The sequence below is a fragment of the Anas platyrhynchos genome, chromosome 4, assembly GCF_047663525.1.
Source record: "Anas platyrhynchos isolate ZD024472 breed Pekin duck chromosome 4, IASCAAS_PekinDuck_T2T, whole genome shotgun sequence".
NCBI classification, from domain to species: domain Eukaryota; kingdom Metazoa; phylum Chordata; class Aves; order Anseriformes; family Anatidae; genus Anas; species Anas platyrhynchos.
Genome location: NC_092590.1, coordinates 63,184,627 through 63,194,098, shown reverse-complemented (window position 1 = coordinate 63,194,098; position 9,472 = coordinate 63,184,627).

Below are 9,472 nucleotides of genomic sequence, written 5' to 3'. Positions count from 1 at the left end.
TGGGATACAGCTCCATTGCACCAGGGCATCCAATCTCTGGGGTATGAAGAGTAGTAATTTTTAATTTCAATCTCCAACACCTGCACGAGGGAGGGAGCTCTGGTCCTTGATACCATTTAGTCATTGACTTCCCCCCAAATTGGATTGAGCCATAATACATCCCTGGACAGCCAGGAGACATTAGGGGCTAATAAGTCTTATGATATATGGACAGTATTGATTTACCATTCTAGCTTTTAAAATCTGAATACCAATAACATTTACCCAGGGATACGTTAAGCAGGTCCATATGGAAATGTTTTTGATGCCTCAAAACCATGTATTTAGAGTTGCATTGTATATTTTTTCAAAATAATTCTACTTGATCTCAGATACAGAAACATATATATGTATGAATAAATACAAAGATACATTGGACTAAAAATCTTTAAATGAAAAAAAAAAATGACACAAGCATTCATAGATCTTCTCCTTTCTTAAATTCTCAAAATCAAATTTCTCTTTGTCCTTGAAAAATAGATTTAGCAAATAAGGGAACAAGAAAATCTGTTCTAGTGACAAGACAAATGTCTCCTTGGTGCTGCACTTGAAAAAGCAGGCCTTTAACCATGCAAAAAATTAACCTTATGAGGAAAGATATGTAGTGACATAAAATCTAGAAGTTCTGGTTGCATTTGTACACATTGTGCTATCCCAGTAGAGTTGTTCTGTCAAATGTTATAGCCAAGGAATGCAGATTACTATATCTTAATGTGGATTTTCAATTCTACTGAAAAGGCTTGCACTTTAGGATGTGGACCCACTGCCTCATCTTTTCAAATGTATACATTTTACTCATTCCAAAGTTTTGCTTTAATTTCCAAACCTGTTTTACAACAGTATAAAATTATGTTTAGGTGCTGTCATTAGGAACACTAAAGCCAGGAAGACATCAGAAAAAAATATCTGAATATAATATCTTTCAGTGAAAAAGTTCTCCAAATCCTGGGCACAGTTCCAGCTAAAGAAAGAGCATCCTTCGTTACATGTTAGCCAGCTTCTGCTGGTATTAAGGACTTTTCCTAAACCATAAAATATATATCCCATCAGAGAACACACAGCTAACTATCTAATGTTAGAAGAAAGATATATATTTTTTTAATATGATGAAATTAGTTAAACAGATTTTTGTGCAAGAGAAAGAACTCTTAAAATATGCATTTTTTATGACTGACAATCAGCGGAATGAGTGTTTCATATAAAATCTATTTTCCTTTTGGGACACAATTTGTTGCTGATCTTTCTCCCTAGCAGATCAGTTTCCGAGGATAGTAAAAATAAGTAGGCTCCTTTAAAAACAAAACAGTGACTGAATAAGTATGCTCCTGTGAAACAGCAATTATTTCTGACAGGTGAAAAGGCCATTAGACATGAATTGATTTTCAGAGGTACTGTGAAATCCTAGTGTAGTCAACAAGAGCTGTGTGTGCTCAGCAACTCTGAAAATCAGGGTCAGTCTTGCAAGGTGCTGAATGACCTCAACCCACAGAAAGTTTTCCACACATTTCAGGAACTGGCCTTTAGAAATGAGACAAGAAATCTGTAAGCCCAAACTTGGACTGCAACAATTCTGAAATATAGTCCCAGAGTTGTCATGCTGTCTGCTTTAGAAGGCATTGAATTTGGCAATTTGGCACAACTGAGCAAATTACTTAACTTCCACGTACTGTTTCCACTTTTACTCCTTCCATGTCTTGTTCTTCTAAATTTTACCAAGAACTGGATTGTCTTCTTCTAAAAATACAGTGCCTACACTATTGGGCTCCAGTATCAGCTGGAACCACTTATTACTATGAAATAACTGTTCATAAATATGAGAATTACAAAATATAGCTGTTCTATCTAATCTAATTAATATACCAAAAAGGCAAGACAAAACTGGAAAAGCACAACTAGAATAAGAACAAGTACTAACACAAATGACAAATAAAGTTATGTACAGAAGATGGTATAATTAATGGTTTTTTTTTTTGTTTTGTTTTTTTTTTTTTTTTTCTCCTTGATTTTCTTGTCTTTGTACAAAACCAGATTAAGTCTGCCTCTCATAGTTCAGTAAACACTGGAGTCCAAACACGTTTGATTTTGGGGGAAAGTCAGACTGTGTTGTGATTACAGAACTATGTGATTTGAACTTCTCATAATGACATGATTGCTTTCCCTTTCATCTAGCCTTGGCCAACCTGATCTAGTGGGTGGCATCTCTGCCTATGCAGGCAGGTTGGATTTAGATGATCCTTAAGGTCCCTTCCAACCTGAGCCATTGTATGATCATTCTAAGATTTTATCTGCGCCACATATGCTACAGCCCACTAGTTTTATAATGAGATTCTGTTCTGACTGTTGCCAAAGAACCTCTAGTGAAATCCTTCATCTGTGCTTCAGTTCCTGACTATAAAAGCAGGTTAACAAGAAATTATTTCTTTTTCAAGAAATCATGGTGGGAATAAATCAACATTTGCAAACAACCTTAGTATTCTCAGGTAACAAGTGGTTTAAACAGTGACATGCATGACTTTCTAACATGTCTGCATCTTCAGGGATTTTTATGCAGCTGTTGACTAATGCTCATTGACTTTTTTAGTGGTTTTGTACTATAAATGTAGCTGGAAAACAACAATGTTTAGGATTATGATTGCAATAGGATGGATTTTGTTTGGTGCAGTGCATCAGATTTTAGTTCTTTTTCCATCAGATGAGTAAAGGGAATATATACATCTCTGTTAAGGCAATTAATAAAAAAGTGACAAGAATGGTATTGCTAAAATGATGAGATTGTCTTAGATTTACGTTTCCTGGATTAGAAGGGAAAAACTTGGTGCTGTACTTATGTCTTGCCTCTTACTACATTCCTCTGTAGTCTAGACTAGAAATATGTCTCCTCCCAAGTACCAATATTTGGAAAATGTCCTAAAATTAAACTCCTTTATCAATTCCTTTGCACCACAACCCCAGACAGGAAATACCGACATGGAAAACCTTGATCTGAAAACTTTGAAAGGCTTGACTAAATTCATACTTTCATGCCTTGAAAAGGACCCTTGAGAACTGAAATGTGTGCATTTAAGACCTATAGCTCACAAAATGAAATTTGACTCCAGACAGATTTCATTAATTGAAAAAAGTTATGACGATAAGCGTTGCTTTACTTTTCTTTCTTCCTAGCAGTAAAGTTTGCTAAAGTTACAATCTGCTCTATCTTAACTGTTGGAGTAAAGAGACTTCATATTACTAACGTTTTCTCAGTGTATATTCACTATGACACTGTACTAAATAATTTCTGTGAGTGCTCGGAACATTCTCATGACTTTCACATAGTGCAACAGGTCACATGAAACAAATAAGGCCTGAGATCAGCACCCCTTGTTGTATGCCTTCACTCTAGTTCCTCCACAGCTATTCAAAGCTAGGCTTTTTCCAATGAAGTGAAGCCTCTGTTCATTGAGGGAAAGAACACAGCAGCTTTTTTATTGTCATATAAGATGCTTGTGGTTCATCCAGAAGTAGTCTTTGTAGAGAATATTCTTTTCAAGGAAGTAGACCTTATACTTTATGGATTTGGGACAAAAGTACTATACGACGGTTCACAATACTTCTCTTACTTATTTTTTTATTTATTAAGTTAGTTCATTATTCTGTGTATTATGTGTGCTTTGCATTAATGTCTATTAATATCTTTTTGAAAAACAGAAAATAACTTTGAATTTTTTAGAAAATCTGGTTATGGTTATGCTGCCAGGGAGTTCCTCCACAACTAGAAATTTCTGCTAGAAGCCTCCCCTGTGTAGCTTCTAATTGTCTTTGAATCACCTGAATGACTTTGATTTCAGTCTGTTCTTTCCTGATCCTTGACTGTGCTTGTTCTTGATTATGAACTAGCACAGCAATAGATAAAGCAGAAGCAATCTCAGATTAAATTAAACATAGGTAGGCTTTTGACCTAACCCTAATGAGGTATTAATTTATGTTGTTGTCCTAAATTAAAAAAAATTATTATTATTATTATTATTATTATTATTATTATTATTATTATTATTATTATTAACGAGGTTTTGTGTTTGGGGATTAATATTCCCAGCATAGTAGTCAGGGACATATTTGCAGAAATCTCAGCCTGTATGAGAGAAAAAAAACAAAACAAAACAACAGATTTAACCTTAGAAACATATCGGAAGAAGCATATTATTTCTGGTTACTGAAATTAGGAGAGTTGTTGGACTAATTTGTACAGTTACATTTTGCTTTTTTCTGTAGGAAGTACAGAATTAAGGAAGTGTCCTTTAAATACCAGATTTAAATATATTTTAAAAAATATTTTAGCAAAAAATACCTGATAACATTATGTCCCATAATAATGCAGGTACTTTTTTTGTTGTCTGATTTTGCAAAACCCATGCTTCTGTGTGAACTGTGGTTTCCTTAGCATTGGTTGATTGATAGGTCAAAAGTTACAACTATGACTTAAGCCAGAGACTAGTTTCAAAGAAAAGTTTTAAGTCAGACTCAGCAGAGGAAGCAGCAGGATACACTTCCCAGTAATAAAGGAGAAAAGGACCCCTCTTTGTTACATGTTACATCAGAGCTATGAGGGAATTTGAGAAAAAAACATTTTCAACAGAAGTAAAATAAGTAAATAAATGGGTTACCTTTAGGACCTTAATCTATTTAGAAAAGAGTACATATTCTATGTAGATTAAAAAAAAATAATCAATCATAACAGAGAATTAAAATAGAAGTTAACCTAAATATTTGTTAGATATTACAGTATTTTCCCCAAGCATTCTTCCTTCTACCACCTTCCCAGGAAATGACTCATTAAATACATACAGATTTGTACAACTAATAAAATAAAACCCATTGGATTTAAGTCTGAAAACTTCATAATTGTGTGTGTATTAATCTTGCTTATTGAGTTCTCTAGTGGGAATAAAAGAGACCTTTATAAAATGAGAAAATGCCAACTGAATTCTTTGTGCACAAGGGTACTCCCTGACTGAATGGGAGTATGGACTTGACAAATGCTTCTAATTGGAAAATTTCTCCTCCCCAGAGTGACTGGAGAAAATGGGAATGTTTGGTAGGTGGAGTGGGGTGGACTACATTGCATTCCAGTTATTGCCTACTGTTCAGGACCCATAAGAGGCCCCAGGAACTAAAATATAAGTTCAAGCAACTGTAATCTGACTTGAATGTGAGTAAGGCAAGGATCTGTAAAATATAATGGTTTCTACTTTTCAGCTCTAGGTCAAACATAGGAATAATTGGAAGTTAAGCTTCTTATATTTCAGCTTGGGTTTTCTGAAGTTCAGTCTTCACTAAAATGGAAAAGGAGGTATTCTATAAGAGCTTTTGTTCTGTGTGTCTGCCTTCCTGCATTCATCAAGCCCCTTTTATAGAACCATAGAGGCAGAGGTAACATGAGAAGAAAGATGTTTCTTTTTGGGTCAGTCAGGCGGGGGGAGACAGTAAGGCATGATTCTTGAAACTAGGTTAAAAATATGGAAGCATAGTAGAAAACATTGCAAAGTGTTTAAATGTGGTAAAATCTTAGATATGAAGAAAGACACAATTTTGTCCTCTGCTGCTGGGAAATAAGGCAAAGATACCTTCCTGAACCTAGTTGACTAATTGAGAAAAGGTACTTAGTGCACCCTATTTTCCAGAATAAACAACACATGTGTTATGACTAGTATCATCTATAACAGTTCTTAAGTGGTGACCAGGTGTCGTGGTTCCACTCGAGTGGGCAGCCAAGCTCCCCCACAGCCACTCTCTCACTCCCCCTCCTCAAAGAGGAACAGGGAGAAAATACGATGAAAAGGGCTCAAAGGTTGAGATAAGGACAAGAAGATCACGCAGTAATTATTGTAACGGGCAAAACAGACTCTGCATAGGGAGATAGTAAGATTTATTGCTTATTACTAACAAGCTAGAGAAGCGAGAAACAAAGGAAAGAAACCAAAAGCACCTTCCCCCCGCCATCCACCCTCTTCCACCTCCTCCCCCCGAGTGGCGCAGGGGAATGGGGGAATGGGGGTTATGGTCAGTCTACAGCGCTTCTTCTCTGCCGCTCCTTCTTGGTCACTCTCGTCCCCTGTGCAGTGGGGTCCCTCCCACAGGATACAGTCCTTGATGAACTGATCCGGCGTGGGCTTCCCACAGGCAGCAGCTCTTCCAGAACTGTTCCAGGTATGGGTCCATACCACGGGGTCCATCCCTCAGGAGAAAACTGCTCCAACCTGGGTCCCCCATGGGCAGCAGCTCCTGCCAGGTCACCTGCTCCTCCGTGATCTCCTCTCCATGGGCTACAGGTCCGGCCCGGAGTCTGCTCCGGCAGGGGTCTTCCACAGGCAGCAGCCACCGTTGGTGCAGGTCCACCTGCTCCACCGTGGTCTCCTCCACAGGCTGCAGCATGGAACCCTGCTCCACCGTGGTACTCCATGGGCTGCAGTGGGACATCCTGCTTCACCTTGGTCCTCACCACAGGCCGCAGGGGACTTCTGCTCCGGTGCCTGGAGCACCTCTCCCCCTCCTTCTTCACTGGCCTTGGCGCCTGCAAGGCTGTTCCTCACTCCTCTCACTCTCCCAGCTGCTGTGTGGCGCAGCTTTTTTTCCCTGTCTTAAATATGCTCTCACAGAGGCGCAACACAACTTTGCTTATTGTCTCGGCTCTGGTCAGCAGTGGGGCCCTTACCAAACATGGGGCAGCTTCTCGATCCTTCTCACAGAAACCACCCCTGTGGCCCCCTGCTACCAAAACCTTGCCACGTAAACCCACTGCACCAGGTAACCTGTTATGTCTAGGTGGGTAGTTTGCCTTGGCAGGTGGGTGGAACAAGGTTCCATTTCATCAGTTTCTGTGTCCACAGTGAGTGGACCTGCCCCTGTCCCAGTGTAGGGTCCCTCCCACAGGATGCTGTCCTTCCCAAACTGATAATGCATGGGCTTCCCATAGGCAGCAGCTCTTCAACAGCTGCTCATAAATGGGGCCTGTACCCTAGGGTTCATCCATCAGGAGCAAACTGCTCCAGCATGGGTCCCCCACGGGCATCGGCTCCCCCCAGACCCTCTGCCCCCTGCTCTCTATGAGCTGCAGCTCCGGCCTGGGGTCTGCTCCTGGGCAGGCTCTCCATGGGCTGCAGCCTCCTCCAGGCCACATCCACCTGCTCCACCAGGGGCTCCTCCATGGGCTGCAGCCTGGAGATCTGCTCCATATGCGACCCATGGGTTGCAGGGGGACAGCCTGTTCCACTGGGGGCCTCTCCACAGGCCACAGGGGAACTTACTGCTGTTTCACAGCTGTATTCCTTTTCTTCAGTCTGCTCTCCCAGAGGCCCAACTAGCAACAGGCTTGGCTCTGGCCAGCGGTGTGTCCCTTTCACAGCTGGCTGGAGATGACTCTGCTCTTCTATGGGGCAGCTGCTGGGCTCTGCTCACAGAGACCTGCCTCTTCCAAAACCTTGCCTCATAAACCTGGTATAGCACAGATGCATCACAACTAAATGTTCACTTAGTGTGCTTAATCCTACCCTTAAATAAATAAATAAATAAATCATAACACTTAGCAGAAATAATTGCAAAGGAGATGAAATTCTGAGCATTTGCTACAAATAGTAATAATTTATTGTTGTGCAATTTATTGTGAATTAGGAGAACAAGTCCTTTGATGATTCCAGAATCCAGACAACTGATTTGAACATACTGTTTTGAACATTTACCATTGCAGCATATACAGTCCTGTGTTTTCAAGGACATGTTTTATATTTCACCTGGTAGATGGAATAAAAGGAAATGGAAGGGTATCTAGAAGATATCTATAATTTATAGCAGGATATATATATATTAATTTTTATTTATTTTTAATGTAGTAGTAATTTAATCCTAGATTAAACTCAATAAATATACAATGCTGTTTCATTGCTTTCCATTGTATTAGAATAAAAAAAATAATTTTGATGCTGTGGCCTACACAAAAGGAGGAATAGACTAAATGTTTTTAGTAGTTCATGAAACAACAGCAAAAATCTCTCTCTAGTGTTCTTGATCAATTTCAAGGAAAAAATCATTAGCAAAATAAAGGAAAATGTAATTCATGTAAAAGTTATTTAGATAAGGCTGATGTCTGTTCATGTAACAATAAAATAATATGTGTCCAATCCACTTATCAAATACAAGTGTTACCTAATACTTCAGTAATGGACTACCATGACCTTAAAGGTTAGCAATGAAATTGCCTTCTGAACTTTACAGCCCTTACCACGTCTTTCTGAACCTCTCTGAAATGTTTTCATTTACATAGTAATGTGGGCACAGTGGTTGTAATGAAATTTTCTAGTCTTTAGAAGTCTAAAATCTTGCCTGCCATCTGAAATAGAACTCGCTCACTCCTGCTTGCAATGAAGTTTGCCCACAGGACTCCAAGCTTTTTTGACAGGAATAAAGAACAATTTTATTATATTAATATCTAGTGCTTAAAACTAAAGAAAAGGCTTAGTTAAGTAAGTAAACATCTTTATTATTATTTCTTGATATAGTTTAATGTGATGAGAGACAGACAAATCAAACATCAAACTGGAATTTTAACTTGATTACTGTAGATACCTATAGTCTTTTTCTCCCTATTATGTGTGTGTCTCGAGATTACTCTAGGAGCATATTTTTCAAAAACAGGTAAATAAAAATTTAAAAGTACAGTGGAAAGAGGTTTTTGGTAGTTTTGTATCCTTATATTATATTACATATTTTATATAATATAGTATCATTATATTATAATTAATATTTATATATAATTCATATTCATATTTATAATTCGTTATATATAATATAATGTATATAAATATATAATATTTATTTTATTATAATATATTATAATTTATATTTATATATAATATGATTTATATTATCATATTATGTTATATATTTTATATAATATAGTATATAATATTATACTATAATGGACAAAAAAAAATAATTAAAAAAAAAGAAAAAAAGAATGAGAAAATTTAGATTAATGATTGTCTTGATGTCATTTTTTGGACTAGAATGAAATCATTGCAGCAGCTCTCCACTCAACAACTCTTTCAGTGATTTACCTTGACTGCAAGATGTTTATCACCATCTATTACTGTTAGGAACAAGTTGAAATGAATTATATATTTATACTAATTCTAAACTGTTGTAAATCATTTCCTCAAATATTTGATGTTCTGAAGTAAAAAATATAGTAATAATGAACATACATATATACATATAATATATACACACATACAGCTTTTGGTGCCTGTGTGTATCATACATATGTATATGCATGTGCATGGGTGTATGTGTGTATACATATATGCCCCAGAAACTGATAGGCTATTGGTTCAGTGGGAAGTGTCTGGTGCTTTCAAAGTTTTTAAGGCATATAAGCACTTTCACTAAGCCCAATTTTACA